At 33.7% G+C, this 17,036-nt stretch overlaps 1 pseudogene; it reads right to left on the bottom strand.

The window, feature by feature from the left end:
- Nucleotides 1-15,806: 15,806 nt before the first annotated feature.
- LOC137646718 (uncharacterized) lies at nucleotides 15,807-16,779 on the bottom strand (annotated as a pseudogene).
- Between the last annotated feature and the right edge of the window lie 257 nt (nucleotides 16,780-17,036).

Below are 17,036 nucleotides of genomic sequence, written 5' to 3'. Positions count from 1 at the left end.
CAAAATAAGGTACTTGATAACAACATATTAATTTAGTACCCCTTTATCACTCCGGATTTGGCCACCATCTTGAAAATTGCGAATATATATATATATATATATATATATATATATATATATATATATATATATATGTGTGTGTGTGTGTGTGTGTGTGTGTGTGTGTATATGTCCTGCAATGAGCTCTCTTTAGGGATAAATGTATCGATAAATAGTATAATCTACATAAATATTTCTACAAAATTCCTTCATTCATTTATGTGTTACATTGCACCGTTTTGGTACTAGAAATGCGAATATGTGGGTAGCTCTTATTTTGTATCTCCAATACCCAAATATCCCGTGGTAATTTTTCTTGCGTGCAGTATTTATAAAATGGTCTAAATTCCTTAATCAATTGTTGTTTTTCTTTTGTTTGAGGACTATGGAAACATACGGTTAACCTATTATTGATTCCATTTGGAAAATGTCTCCGTTGAGGAAATGCTTCATTTGTGATGATCAGCTTTCTGAAGGTGAGAACCTGGATTTAGAGAAAAATGTGATATACGCTGATAGGATATAGCATCAAGTGGGAATATGGAAAAAAAATCAGCTAGGATGACTGAAATGTGTGAACGTGCATGGAAAATATAGGAATGTGAATACGAAAGAGAGATGCAATGAAACATTCTAGCCAAGGCATAAAAACGCTCTTTAAGAGCATACAACGTCGCTGAAATTTTTTTTTTTTTTAACCCTTGATCAACCTTTGTGCATCAAGGTTCATTACACTGCTGCAAAAAATGTGGCCAAGATTCACACTTAAGTAAAGTTATGGTTCTTCATGGTTATTCCCACATATTGACTTCCTTTATGGGTGCAATTAGTTTCATCATCAATGGAATTGGACTAAAAGAACTTTTTAGCACCATGCAAGTGCACCTGTTTTAAAAATGTTAACTGGGCATGCTTATTCAAGAGCACTCAGGACCCATATACTAACACATTAATTTTGAATGAAACTGACATATACTAACACATTAATTTTGAATGAAACTGATCTCTCATAATGAACGGCCAACAACAGAAGCTTTACGAAAGATTGACTCTACTCTGATTTACAGTGAAGTAATATAAGTGTACTTTGTAAGTTCAATAGTACATTGAGTCTGATGAAGAGTAAAACTCGGGGTTCAGTACTTTAAAATAGTAATACTGGTAAAACAGTTCAAGGAAGCTTAGAGTTTTGGCAACTAGAAATTACACCAAGAAACAATTAAAAACTTTTTACCCTACCTTCATTTCAGTGGTCAGTTTTTGTTTGCAAAATCAGCTCAGTTGTATTTACAAGACTGGAATGACTTGAAGGACTGTATTACCCCGAAAAAAATGAGAAGAATATGTTTAAAATTCATTTGTTTATAGGATGGCAGTCATAAAATTCTTGGTTCGGGGAGTGGTCTGACATGACCAATGAACGGACATTGATATTGCCGATTAAAAGTTCTGGTGGACTGACACATGGTTGAGGGATTATGGAGTCTATGCTAACCAATCTTAGATTGCATATCTATCTGAGAGTCACATAGAAAATTGAGGTAGATGCCAGAAAGGTTCGCATTTTAAGAAACAAACAATACCTTCAGCACATAGTAGAGTGGTTCTCATCCCACCCACCATTTTCAGATTTCGATTTCATTATGTCGATCAGCACAGGAGTTATAGATGTAGAAATAAATCCCCATAATGCATATGATTAATTCACCAAGATCTCACACGAACTATTCAAATTTAACTTTAAGTATGAAGTAGCCCCATACCCCTTGTTAATTTTATCTATAAAGTAAGCATGCGATGCGTTAACCCAAAAATCAATTTTTTATAAAGTATTTATATTTGCATTCCTTGTTGGAGATACAGTCTTTGTAATTGATGGCAGATTCCTGAGTTATCAAGTTGTGTGACAAATTGGAGAAATATTCTCAGCAATTCTAAATAGGTACACTGTATAAGTAAAGAGGCTCTGCAAGAGAAATACCATTGCTGTACTTGATGGATATCCAGAAAATCTAGCAGAAAAAGGTACAAGATGGCCTGAGCTTGCACGTCGAATGATTAATTCTACCCATATCATGTTTAAAGAAATAATACCAGTAACAAGCCAAAGTAAATTTCTCTCAATTGAGAGAAAGAAAATCCGGCTTATCACAATGCTCTTCACTAGATTCATCTTTGAGGTTTTACTGCATAAGTTTGTTATGCATTGGAAAATGTTTCATGTCTCTTATAAGATAATAATTCTTGTAGATGAATCAAGCAGTTTTGCAATCAACTAGAAATCTCATCCGGTGCTGATATTTGCGATTCCTTCAGAAACAAGATTTTCATTATTTTTTTTTCTTTATTGACATCATGCTTTCAAGTTATCAATCTCGCCGAGTATTTGTAGAAACATGGCCAACATGTTTATACGAATTCCACTGAAAATCCTTAAGTCGCATAAGACAGACAAATCTTATTTAGGGAAATTATTCGAACCATATGAAGTGAACAATAACAATGTCTTTTGCTACTTAACATAGAAATTCTTCTAGAGTACATACTCAAACAATGGATTTATGGAAGGCCGAGATTGCTCTTTCTCTGTCACCAACCAGTGCCTAGTAAGTTGTATATTATGTATGCCAGGTGATTATTGCCATAACCAACAGTATAACAATCGTAAAGTTGTTTACCAGCAAGTTTTATTATATTGGTAAGGTGTATGACTACCAAATGTTTAGGTTAAAATTTAGAAAGTCTAGATAATCCTTATGGCTTAGGCGACAGAGTGAGAATTTAGCAATGCAGAGGAGTGAATCCAGAAAGAAATATGGACTACACCAGGACCTGAGCTCGCGTTGTTCGCTTCGTGCGTTGAATTGGTTTGGAGTTGAAAAAAAAAAAATTATTCATACTTTTCACATGATCATTATTTTACGATAAAACCTCACATAACCAACACGAATAGCTTTTCATTTATCTAGAATACAAGTACTACGACGATTTAGTAAATGTCTTTTAAATATCCATATCTTTAACTAAGAGAAAAAATTATATTAAGATGGTCAACCAACTTGTGAAATCTACGACTTTGTGACATTGTCAAGGTTAAAGTAGAATTTTTTATATTGAAATTATTTTGCACTAAATAATCCCTCTTCCCATATAAGTATTACAAATACATGTAAGATCAATTATTCATGAAGGCGCATTATTGAGATATGTATTGTGCATCTCATATTCTCTGGAAATCTCTATATCTTTTTTATATAGCTAAGATGATCTCTACATATTGCTCGCTCTTCATATGTTATGGCTTCCGATGCTTATTGTCTCAGTACATAGTGACATGTTAGCGGGCTTTGTTATTGATGACTGGAGTCGAGAGTGCTGTGATAAATTGATGTCCTGAAGTGTCAACAACAGATTGGGCTCTGTTGATTTCTCCATTACTCATATGCACTTTCTCTTTTCGATCTTCGTGGTTTAATTGGTAGCACACCCGCTTGTCAATCGAGGGACCTGATTCCAATCCATGTAAATGCACGATTCCATTTTTTTTTTCTTCTTTTTTTTTTTTTTTTTTAGTCTTAGCATTGATTGTTAACGAATGTTGTGTAACACAACCGAGTCATAAAAGGAAAAGAAATAGAAAAAAACAAGATGTGAGGGACCACCACCCTTGTCAAAATGCAGACAATGAAATCAAAATCCAAGTCAGGAGGACGCAACGATGTGATATTAACTCGGAAACATTAAACATTTATCAGATTCTCTCTCTCTCTCTCTCTCTCTCTCTCTCTCTCTCTCTCTCTCTCTCTCTCTCTCTCTCTCTCTCTCTCTCTCTCTCTCTCTCTCTCTCTCACACAATATACTATTATGAAATTTTGTGCAACATAACCATCAAAGCAGGATGATAAAAGTCTCTCTGCGTCTTTATTTGAAGAGCTCTGCTTGCAAACTTTAATTTATGATATTTTACCAGATTTTTTTTTTGTTTCTTGCACTTTTGAACAAGCTCAAAATCAGAGAGATACTACACTAAGGGTGAAAAATATTACATAAAAATATTTTAAGCTATTTTAGTGTTTTATTTACTTTTAAAAGAGGTCATCAATAAAAATGTAAGGAATATTTTTTGTTGCAAATTTCAAGTTCTGTTCCAGTTTTTTATTTTTTTCTCGTCATAACATTTAACTTGATGTACCCAACTCGCTCTCTCTCTCTCTCTCTCTCTCTCTCTCTCTCTCTCTCTCTCTCTCTCTCTCTCTCTCTCTCTCTCTTCTTCTTCTTCTTCTCAAAAGAAAATCTGCTTTAAAGAAAATGCGTTGTTCGTTGAGGAAAAAGTTTAAGGTTAGGGTTTCAGGTAGGACAGTGCTATGCACTAGACCCTGTAGTTCCTTTAAATTTTTGCATTTCACTTGCAGTGCACGTGAATTTCCGGAATTCGGAAGGTTGCATCGCTATGTTATATTCGCCAGGTTTAGGTGTAAAATGCCATGAGAACAAAAAGGCCGATAACATAAAAAGTAAATCATTGTAAAGTAATCCCTTTTTTATTTCCCATTTTCCATTGCAACTGTTCTGTATTTTTCGCTAGTTCATTCATCTGTATACATGTTATGTTGTTAGGGAGGGTGATTTCTTTCTCAAAGAATTAAAAGTCGTTTGTTTTAAGTGAATACATATCTGGATAATGTATTATCCCAAATGTTGCAAAAATAGTACTAAATGAAATAATCTGTTTGAAATTCAATAATGTCATTGGCGTGTAGACCAAGTGCAAATAATAGATTAATGAAAACATTATTCATCAACTGGGAATGCGAGGGTACAATATTATGGTGTTTTCCACCGCTGTTATTAATTCATCAAAATTAAGTTTGCTTTGATGTGCGTTACATACCAACGATCCCTTTTGAACAAGTTATTTATTGTAGTTTAGGCGCAGAGAAATAATTTTATTACTGTTAGCCATTAGTAAATATTGACTTATTTAGAACGGCTTTAAAATCTGCATCGGTGGTACACGAATAATTCGAATGTGGAAATATGAGCCTTAACTTAAAAATTCTTGTAAAGCTTTCGGAGACACCAAAATGTAAAATCATGGCTAGACAAGTTTATTCTACAATACAGTGGGAATTCATATGGATAATTGATTTATGTCAATATCAAAAGGAATCATTCATTATAACTGTTTTTATGGAGTGCTTTATACGTAATTTCTTTAAATTGGTTAAATAATATGCCAGGCAATTACATTATTTGTATAGTGAAGATTATAAATACTTCAACACATAAAGATGCCAAATTTGTTCCATTATATAGAATTTATTTTGTCGTGGAAAGTATATCCAACGATGATTCTTGTGATTCATTATTATTATTATTATTATTATTATTATTATTATTATTATTATTACAAGAGAAGCTACAAATCTAGATGAAAAAGCTAGACGCTATAAGCCCAACGGCTCCAGCAGGTAAAATAGCCAGGTTAGGAAAGGAAATAATGTAACAGATGGTATAGTGTCCCTGAGTGTCCTCTCAAGCATTAGAATTCTAACCCAAGACCATGGAAGACCGTGATTCAGAGGCTATGGCCCTACCCAAGATTAGAGAACAATGGTTTGATCTTCAAGTGTCTACGTAGAAAAGCTGCTTACCATAGCTAAAAAGTCTCTTCCACCATTACCAAGAGGAAAGCAGCCGCATTGAGCGAACAGTAATGTATTGCTTTTCTTAGTATTGTCAGCCGTATGGGGAAAGAGGGTAATATGTAAAGACTATTCGGTGTAAGTGTAGGCAATAGAAAAATGAACATGACCAGAGAGACATCTAATTTAGTATTGTCTAGCCATTTATAGAACTCAATAACTTTCCAGCAGTAGTATCTCAACTGGCGGTTGGTTCCTTGGCCAACCTACTACCTGCTACTACATATGAGTTAAGAACACTTCCCTGTGGAACACCATGTATTGCATGCATGTAGTCACTATGGTGCCTATCAGCAACTACTCTGCAATCTATTACTGAAAGATAAATTGTGATACTAAAAAAATGATTGGGCTAATCGCATCTGTTTAAGTTTTAAAACTAGTACCTGATGATTAACAAAGTCAAAAGCAGCACTGTAATCAAGTCCAATCATAAGAACTTCCTCACCACAATCAAGGAATTTCTGTATAACATTGGGAATTGTAAGAGGGGCATCACATGCTTCAGGGCCTTCGCCAAACCAAACTACAAAATGGGGAAAAGATGATTCCCTGTAGCATATCTATTTAAACGTGTTGCTAACAGGAGTTGAAAAATTTTAGATATTATGGGGGCTTTCAAATTGTGATAGTAATCATCTGTGGTAGAGTTACCAAAAAATGTTTTAAGAAAACCTCTTTGGAAATGGTACCCTATTCAATACTGACTTGAGGGTTTCTACTGTTCATATCGTACATGATATATGAACATAATGTGTACATGTTACATGGAGTAAGATTCAACTTCATTATTTATGACTTTTAAAATTTTTATTCATATGAAATATTTTTGCTAAAAGTGTGTGTATTTTACTCTCGATTACGACATTTAGTGTTTATTTAAACCTTGCTTATTTGTTTTTGTAAAATCGCTATATGATTAAGTAATTAAGAATATTGTTGTGGCCGCAAAATATAAAGAATCCTATTAGCGTTTCTTTTACTGCTGAATGTGTATTATGGACAGAAATGGTTACATCAAATGAAATGACGGGCTGATCAAGGCAAAATGTATACGTTATAAGATAATGATTTAAATAATTTTACAAAGATTTTTATAGAGGCGAATGTGAAAGATTTATTGCAATTGTTTGACGATATAAATCCCTGACCAATACTTGGCGTAATGATAAAATGAAATAATGTGTCTGCTTTCAAACTTGACAGTCATACTACATTCTCATTTCTGATATTCTCATCTGGTGGAAGAGGTAGGACAAATTTTTATACATTGCGTTTTGGGTCGGCTGTCATCGATATATTTCCAAACCACAGTTTCTTGCTTTAAAGCAGTTACCTTGCTGTTCAGTATATGGATAATGATTAGTAGTCATGGAATTGTCCTATTATATAGATTTTTTTTTCTCTTTGTTTCTCCAAAGGATGCAAGATTAAGCATTTAAATGAACTATCATGAATAAGGGAGTAATGAATTTGATTACAGCAAAATATAATTTTGTTGAAATTAATTTATGGTGGATTGGACAGGTTAATTAATTTTGGTCCTGTGACATCAAAGTAGCTTGTTGTAATGGCTTGCATACCAGCTGGATATTATTAACTTGTCTAGCAGTATTCTTTTTCCCTGTGCAATTCGGGAATAAGATTATTACTCTTGCGGAAAGTTTTCCTCCAATATAACATTATTAAGGAGAATAAGATGTGAAAACATTGTCATTGATTTTACGAGGTTATTTATAGGTACAAAGCGAATGAATGCCAAGGCAACTTTATGTTTATAATAATGTCAGTATTAACGCGATCTATATGTTCTTTTTAAATAGTGGAATGTTAATTATAACTAGTAACAAACTTGTCAATTGAGTCTAATGGCATATTACCATTCGACAAAGTACTAATCAAATGATTATCTATTGCAAATTTGAAGACTATATCATTTAAAGAAATTGTTTTGTAATATTGACATTATTTTGACCTAAGCTGGAAAACACCGACTTTTTTTTTTTTTTTTTCCCAGATCTATTATTCCTTTTGTACTTTCGACATGAATTTTTGAAGACGGGTTTGGTATCCAAGTATTTCCCCATTTGATAAGGATCCTGAAGAATTCCAGTCACGTTTTGAGCATTTTCATGTTTATCTATGTATCGTGTCCATGTTATGTCTGTGATATTGTAGTTTTATGACTGATTTTAAGGATTAAGCCTTATTCAGGCATTGTGTGGAATTTATTGTCCTGTTTGTCTCGGATTTACTGATGTCATTTTTAAATAGCCTTTTCTTTTCATTTTAGGTTTTCGTATGGCGAGGGTGCTAAACTGATATTCTATAATCTCTTAAGTTCTAAACAGAAAAGAAGTTTGTTATAGTCATTCAAGGTAAGTAATGTAGCTTCTTTATATAGATTTACCTTTCAAAAATAGAATTATTGACTGTTCTGGAGATTGTGTTTTATAAGTGTGTTATGAAGTATTTTTTTTAATTACGACCCTGTTATGAATACCTTTGATTGACTTGAACTATCCCTCTCCTAGTTGTGTTATTTCACTCGTAGTCTTCTTAAGTTTAATTTTTTTTTCTTACAGGAGATGCAAATAGAAATTCATATTCCTTTTTTACGTTGGCATTTGTGTTTCATTGATGAAGCTGTGGATTCATGTAGATTTCAGAAAAACTATTTCATCTGTTATAAATGCATCAAAATTCAATTTAATCCCAAGGGTGTATTTTCTGGATGTATATCTTGTTTCGAAAGTCATATGTTAATAACCAGGTCTTTACCATCTCTTATTGTATATGAGGTCACTGTTTTGTTTAAGCATTCTCTTCTATCCTTGGCATCCTCTTCTCTTACGTGTCATTTGCTACTTTAGATTTCAATCTGAAATCTCCCCTCCTTTTCCCATCCACCTCCATGCGCATGACCATTTTGCACACATGATCGTATCTTCTTATGACATGCCCAAACCACTATAGTAGTCTTTCCTGAATATTTTTCGCTACTTTTCCGACTTTAACTAGCCCTCTAATATAATCATTACTGATGCTATCCCTTCTCGTGACTCCACACATCCATCTTAACACCCTCATTTCTGGCGCATCTAACTTTCTTTCTCGGGTCATTTTATTGGGCAAGATTCAGCTCTTTACGTCAAAGCTGGTGCAGCTACACTTAAATAAATCTCACATTTATCTTTGCACTGATCGTATCACACAATTTTCTCGATGATCTTCCTCTGTTCATATCCAAGGACATTATATTCTGTGGTTAATATTTTCGTCCTTGCTTCCGGTATCCTTCACACAGGCCCCAAGGTACTTGTACGTGTTAACTCGCTTGATGTTATCCAAACACATTTTAACAGCGCCCTATTTTCTTTCCCCCATCCTCGAACTTTAAGAGCTTGTCTACATCGCTAGTTTCCTTTCCACCCCTTCTCTAGTCAGGTCTACCAAACCAACATCAGCAAACATTATACTCAAGGGGACTTCCTCTCTGACACCTGCTGTAATAACATTCTTAACAAGATCAAAGATGCAAGGACTGATAATAAAACCTTGATATAAACCAATCCTCATATTAAACTACTCTGTTGCTCCCGCAGTGTCTTTACTTGCGTGGTGACCTCTGCTTACATATTCTGAAGTACTTTTACATACTTTTCTGGAACACCTTTCTCGCCCATACATCTCTACGCTTCTTATCTAGGTACCTGATCATACTCCTCCATATCAGTAAATACCAGATGTAGTCCCCTGTGTCTTTTTGCATATTTTTCCATTGTTTGCCTCTGCAAAAATTGCATCTACTCTATCTGTATCCTTTCCTAGTATAAACCTAAATTGTTCTGCACATAGTGCCGTTTTATTTCTTAATCTTTCATCCACAATTCGTTCATAGATCTTCATAGTATCAGATATCAATTTTATCCGTATATAGTTTGAGCATTCATGTAGTCCCTTTATATATATATATATATATATATATATATATATATATATATATATATATATGTATATATATATATGTATGTATGTATATATATATATATATATATATATATATATATATATATATATATATATATATATCTCCTATCTCCCCAGCTGTCCGGCGTATTTTCTTAGTAGATATTTTTAAAAAGGTGCTTGGGTATATCAAGACCTCCTCTTCCTAGACTTTTCCACACCTCAACTGGTATGCTGCCAGGTCCAACTGCAATGGATTGTGCAAGCCAGCACAATTCTGTGCCTGTCCGAAGCCATGAGGGTTGGTGGCAGGAAAGGCATCCGTCTGTAAAACCTCTTGTCGAAACCATGGATAGAACCATGTTTATAACTAGGTATAGAAAAATGATCTTCAAATACAAAGCCAATCGAGATAGTACGGTAAAACTAGTGACCTTCGAGTGACCCAAGCCTTACCAAGTAGTTTTGGTATTCTGCAGTATGTGGCTACTTAAGTATAGGAGAAAAAATGGCGCATGTTTCCCAACACACAATTTCCTTTGAATTAAAAGAAAGGAAACATATTATGTCGGAAAGATAATTTAGGTGCATTTTATGGAAGGAAAAGGATAAGCCTCTGCCAAACACTTAGTGTTAGACTTTTTATTTGTTCATAGAGACAATGGTATTAGTTTAGTATTATTCATTACTACTACTACTACTACTACTACTACTACTACTACTACTCTCTCTCTCTCTCTCTCTCTCTCTCTCTCTCTCTCTCTCTCTCTCTCTCTCTCTGCAATATGTAAATTATTAAATCCAAATTCATGTAAAACCATAATTCAGCGGAGTGCATTCGTTAATAATTAAATTATTCATAAGGTCTCATTCTATTTATTCATCTTATTAGTATTTAAATTATTTCCTCTATTAAAGTAATATACGTGTCCGATTCAATTTCTGATTTTAGTAAATTGATAACTTTATTTAAACTTCGTTATTTCCTTACATAAAACATGTTTCCATTGGAGATAAGATTCATCTTTTATTGATTTAATGGTACTAAAAACAAATTAGGCCCTAGTAAATTAGGTTTTCGATTGAATAATAATGAATAAATCATTTTCACTTTCTGTATGGAACCTATAATAATAAAGTTGAGAATTTAATATTTGGTATTTGAATTACTCTGTATAAGTAATAATTTTCAAGATGTAATGAATAATGAATCTCTATAAAATTACGAATATCGATTTATTAATGATAATTTCAGTGTATGCTTTTTGTAAATATACAGATAACATTTATATAACTAGCAACTCATTTTTGCAATTAGTAAAATAATTCATGGGAATTGTATGTGAATTTCTAGACTTTGTCTCTCTCTCTCTCTCTCTCTCCCTCAAAAAATTAATGTAGGGAATTGAAATGTGTGTTTTCACGATTTATTGCCAAATTTAGCTGCACCCGCTGACACTGAAAATTGAATATATTTAGCACACCATGTTGGATCTATATTTACCACATTGGATGTGCAAACAGCATTCAGCCGATGTATCAGGAGTAATTGAAGCATCCAATTCAGTTTTCTCAGCTATTTTTCTCTTTTATTCCATATTTAATTTCCTTGATAGGAAGAGAAGTAGAGATAGAAATGTTTCACAGTTGGGATGATTTTTTACTTTGATGTAAAATTTTTATTTAGTTAAACGAAAATATCAGGTATTTTTCTCTTTTAGAAGGGAATGTTATTAATTTTTGTTAGTTCTAGTTAAAACCTCACTGAATGTGCTATCATAACATAGTATTTTTAACGCATCGTAATTTTGAATTTTGGAAACTTTTTGTAATGAAGTAGCGTGACAATAAACACTTACATATTAGGTAGTTGTGTCGAAGACAATTAGGTTTGCATTTTGGTAATTTTGACAACGGAGACCATCCCTTATTTTTTTTTTTTTTTTTCTTTTCTTTTCTTCAATACTTTTATGGCTGCCTTTATGAAGGTGACCAAATATCTTGTGAAACCTTCATTGCTTATAATTTAACAGTTTTATATTTTCCATTTTAAGTTATTTTTATCGAGTTGTTTGTGATAATTATTAGTGAAGTCAGTATGATATGGAATTTAAATTGTAATGCAAGGAAGACTGTTATCTATAAGACAAATGCTCTCCTGTTTGAAGGTGTGCAACGCTCTGACATCTTTTTTCTTAGTAATATTTTATAGGATTTTTATCATATGCGACAAGTTTCTTGCGTGGTCATCTTCAGCAAACATCGTTTCGCTTTATATCTTATGTTACCTGTAGTGCCTTTGCGTCTGTATTTCTTAGGAGCTACTCGTTTTATGGAATAACAACCATGATAATTCAACAGATATCAGGGCTGCCTTACAGCCCTGTTTTAGTAAATAATGATTTATATTGCAGATATTTGACAAATTATACTGTACTAAATGTCGTAAAATATATTTATTGTAGTATGAGAAAAACGAAATTAGTAAACTTAGAAGATTTTAACGAACTATATGTAATGTGTACCAATTTTTTTTATTCAATCTGGAATGGAACATTTCTTGATCCATTAACAATAATCTTCGATGATAATCATATATTTGTATAATACTTGCTGATGAAAACCGTCTATATCTGGTATGCTTCAATTACTAAAAGAAAGAGAGGTGGCCATTTTGACTTATTTGAAAAGTTGTCAAAAGTGCGTAATTTACGACTTCAGTCAGGTATTGCATTGGAGTTGGTTTAGTAGAACTAAAGTTTCCAATAGTTCCTGTCATTGATTCTGGCACGGAGGGGTTGCATAGAGCGCTTTCATTGTGAAGGTATCTCTTCTATTTACATTTTATTCCTGGACTTTATTCGAGTAACTGCGGCTGTACACGTGCTTCAATCGGACATTCAATACTGCCTTGAAGTGTTCCCTTAAACTTTTTTTCTGTCATTTCTTCAGTATTTGAATTTGCTTTTATGTTTGGCGTCTTTTGCGCTGTTGCTTCATATTTGAATACTTTCTTTTGATTCTAATTAAGCTTGATAATTCCTGGGACCTATCTTAAATCCTTTATGCTGGTATTCTCTCTCTCTCTCTCTCTCTCTCTCTCTCTCTCTCTCTCTCTCTCTCTCTCTCTCTCTCTCTATCATAAATCTTTTATGCTAGTGTTATCTCTCTCTACCATAAATCTTTTATGCTGGTATTTCTCTCTCTCTCTCTCTCTCTCTCTCTCTCTCTCTCTCTCTCTCTCTCTCTCTCTCTCTCTGAAGTATATGGGCGTGTTTAAATATTAAAAAAAAGGCAAAATAAACACTAGTCCACCGTATTTGATCTAGAAGTGAATAATAGCGGAATGGTACAGAAACATTGAGGAATGACGGTGATATTACATAAATCACGTTATCCTTCACGATCCATTGGTGGATTTTGTAATTTCGGTCCGTATCCGTATGTGTGTTTCCCTGTTCTTTTAGAAGCACTCTGCCCCGATGAAATATTTTATGTCGGAAGAAAATTGTATTAATAAATTCCTCGTCATGTGGAAATACGTGTATATTACAGGTGTGGATGGAAAAGGGGGTTTCTTTGACAACATTATTGGCGAAAGGAATTTCTCATATGTGTCTCATAGGACTTTAGGTAAGATTCTCAAGTTTTGGTTTTCCTTCGCCAGATAACACTTGCTTTAGGAATGCATTTATCTTGAAATTATTTACTCTTATTTATGAAACCTAATTGGCTCGTATTCACTTAAACATTTTATAATTCTAAATATCATTTAACACTAAAGTTTCTTGGTGTTTCTAAGTGATTACTCTAAGCAACTTACAAAATTCTCTGCGTTTTGAGTAATCTGATCTAAATGATAATATATGGAGATGCTGACCTTAGTATTTTAAATTGATGTAATTCTAAGTTTAAGAAAAAGATATTATTTACATATCTCAAATGGCTTAACTGGAGTCTGTATCACAAATATTTAGGAGAAATTGTGGCCTTAGGTGTCAACTCGATCCCTACTGTTCATCATTTCATTTTATGAATATTTTAAACTCCTTGTCAATAATAAGGTACGAACATTTGTAATATTAGATGATCAAGTAACTTGATAATTATTACATTTTCGCCCATCGTCACCTGTCATGAAGGTGAACTGCAATTTTAGTAATGTCATGAGAGGGTATATCTGCATGTGAATTGATAATATCCGTACACGTGATGAACTGTGAATCAGGGGGAAGCAACGTAACACATAGATATGAGATTTTGCTTTGAATAATCGTTCACCCTCTTCCATCAAAGTCAACCCGATTAGGATGTGGTTACCCATTGATCTTAGGAATAGTAAAGACTTGTGGATTCAAGTTTTGTGTTCTCAATTAAAGTCATTGTTTTCCCTTTTCTTTGCATCACCTTAAACTATTTTAAGTACATTTCTAGATTTCCATTGCTGAATTATTATCCTATTGGCATTAATGTTCGCTGCAAGCTATTTGTAGGAAAGGTGCAGATATTTATGAAAAGTTAATATTTATTATTATTATTATTATTATTATTATTATTATTATTCATTACAAGGTAACCAATAACCCTTGTTGGAAAAGCAGGATCCTATAAGCACAATGGCTCCAACAGGGAAAAATAGCCCTGTGAGGCTAGAAAACAAGGAAATAAATAAACAATAAGAGGTTATGAACAATTGAAATAAAATACTCGAAGAACTGCAATAACATTAAGTTACATCTTTGAGATATACGCTATTTAAATTAAAAAAAAAATCGAGGAATAGAAATAAGATACAATAGTGTACCCTCAAACAAGAGAACTCTACCATAAAACAGTGGAAGACAATGGCTATGCCACTACCCAAGACTAAAGAACAAGGGTTTGATTTTGGAGTGTCTTTCTCCTAGATGTGTAGCTTACCATAGCTGAAGAATTCTAACCTTACCAAGAAAAAAGTAGGCACTAAACAATTACAGTCCGGTTGTTAACCCCTTGAGCGAAAATCAATTGTTGGCTAATTTCATTGGTGTCAGATGTATGAGGACAGAGGAGAATGTGGGAAGAATAGGCCAGACTGTTCGGTATATGTGTAGACAAAGGAAAAATGGTGCCCCTGATTAGTTTAGTTTTTTGCTGATCATGATGACATAAAAACCCCTTCACTATATATGTATATATATATATATATATATATATATATATGTGTGTGTGTGTGTGTGTGTGTCTTGACGTGGTGAAAAGGTTTTGTGTATCACCATTATAAGCAAATCTATATTAGTTAGCTCATCCATATTAGATTGGTTTGTTGTGAGTGATCAAACTAAAATTTCACACTATTACCAGTCCGTAGTGATCAGCGTGTGATGAAAATAGCGAAACGTCAGACATGACAAAGGACAAGTCTAAGGCATTTGTTCTGCAGTTTGGTAGAAATGACTTTATTTGTTTTTTTATATACAAGCACGCACAACCACACGCATATATATGTATGCACGTATGTATATATATGTATATATATGTATATATACATATATATGCATATATATATAGATATATATATAATTTCAATAGAATAAATTTTTACTTTAATTTTGTGCATAGGTTGAGAAGACTTGTAAGATCGGTCATGAAGGTCTGTGAAATCTTGAGAAAAATAATTTATGTCCTCGATGTTACTTGGGCTTATGCGAAAAGCATGATTCTTCAATTTGAACAACCATTGGTGCTATTATAGTATGCTATCTACCGTCGAATTTCTATTATAGTATGCTATCTACCGCCGAATTTCTACTATAGTATGGTATCTACCGTCAATGTTAATCCTCCTGTTTTTAATGAGGATTATCAAACAGATTACTTACCACCAGTATGTTATCCTCAGTGGACTTTAATGATAGTTTAATAATATTTATTGGCAGGACAACATGGGTGCATAATTATAAGCAGTTTGTAGGGAAGCTTTTATTACAAATTATTCAAAGCTCATCATACAACAATGTTACAAGTTATTCAAATGAAAAATCAAATATTACAAAACTGAAAGAAAATAATCTATGAAAACAATTCATTCAAAAATGTATTCTACTACTGCTTTTAAACATATCTTACATCATTCAAGAAAGCAGGAAATACATCATCGCCTTTCCTCAGAACTTTCCAACAATAATGATCTAAATGGGATTGTAAATGCTGATGAGGTACTCCTCTCTTCTTTTTCAGTATGTCAATCTTGGCATCCAGCCATGATCGCTCAATAGACTGAGTGGGTGCTCCTGAATTTGGGTCTACATAATTCTGTTGATGGTTCACGGTTTTGTGCTCGTACCCGAGATTCCTTAGGCGCATGTATGCTGGCCATTCATCGGAATGGATTACAGATCCAAATTGGCACTCACGTTGTATGATAGAGATCAACGTTTCCTTATCTCTTCTTTCAACGTAAAAGTACCTGCAATCAAGTCCATTTTTCAATCCAAAAACCCAAGGCCCATCGATGCGAGTGCCATGGTTCTTCTTATTAACAGGTTCAGCATCCGAATCTTCAGAGTTCGGGGGATGGTCGCCAGCCAACAATCGACCACAGTTATACTTACGACGACCAGCAAATCGAGCCTTGACATGAAACCATCACACTACACACTTCCTGACACATATTAAACCAATCAGTGACTGTATTAGGTGATTTCCCAGTTAATTGTGCGGTAGTGTTAATTGGGGTCTCGTAAACAAAATAATAAACCAATTCCAAAATTTCACATAAACTCAGTCTGCTGTTTATCTTTCCATTCAAATCACTATAGTGAAAAAACTTGTTTCCTTTCCGAACCGAACGATAAGTTTGGCACCCTTTTTTTGGACATCTCAGTATTGGCACAGATTCTCCTTTTCTGTTCCTCTTCTCTTTTTCCTGCATCAGTGATCCACAATTATGACAAGGAGGCACATCTTCAACCTGGTCAAGAAGATCGTGATCTCTTAAGTACGCCACAGCTACATCTTCACTGGAAATTATTTTGTACAAATCTCTGGCAAGCATGGTACTAGTGAATTTCCTTTTAGATATGTGTGACTGACTACAACGAGACTGAAAACAATACTGAATAACCACGTCCAATTTTGGACTACTTATACACAGATGAACAAGGAGGTTAACATTTCCTTATTCTAGTACTAATCTGCCATAGAAGAGACGGATTAGCTATGGTGAAAAGTCGGTAATGATCCTCCTTATGAGAGGCGGATTAGCAAGTAGACCGTATCCTTATTCTAGTACTAATCTGCCTTAGAAGAGACGGATTAGCTATGGTGAAAAGTCGGTAATGA

The sequence above is a fragment of the Palaemon carinicauda genome, chromosome 9 (assembly GCF_036898095.1).
Source record: "Palaemon carinicauda isolate YSFRI2023 chromosome 9, ASM3689809v2, whole genome shotgun sequence".
In the NCBI taxonomy this organism is placed as follows: domain Eukaryota; kingdom Metazoa; phylum Arthropoda; class Malacostraca; order Decapoda; family Palaemonidae; genus Palaemon; species Palaemon carinicauda.
This window is presented reverse-complemented; position numbering and strand designations above follow the sequence as displayed.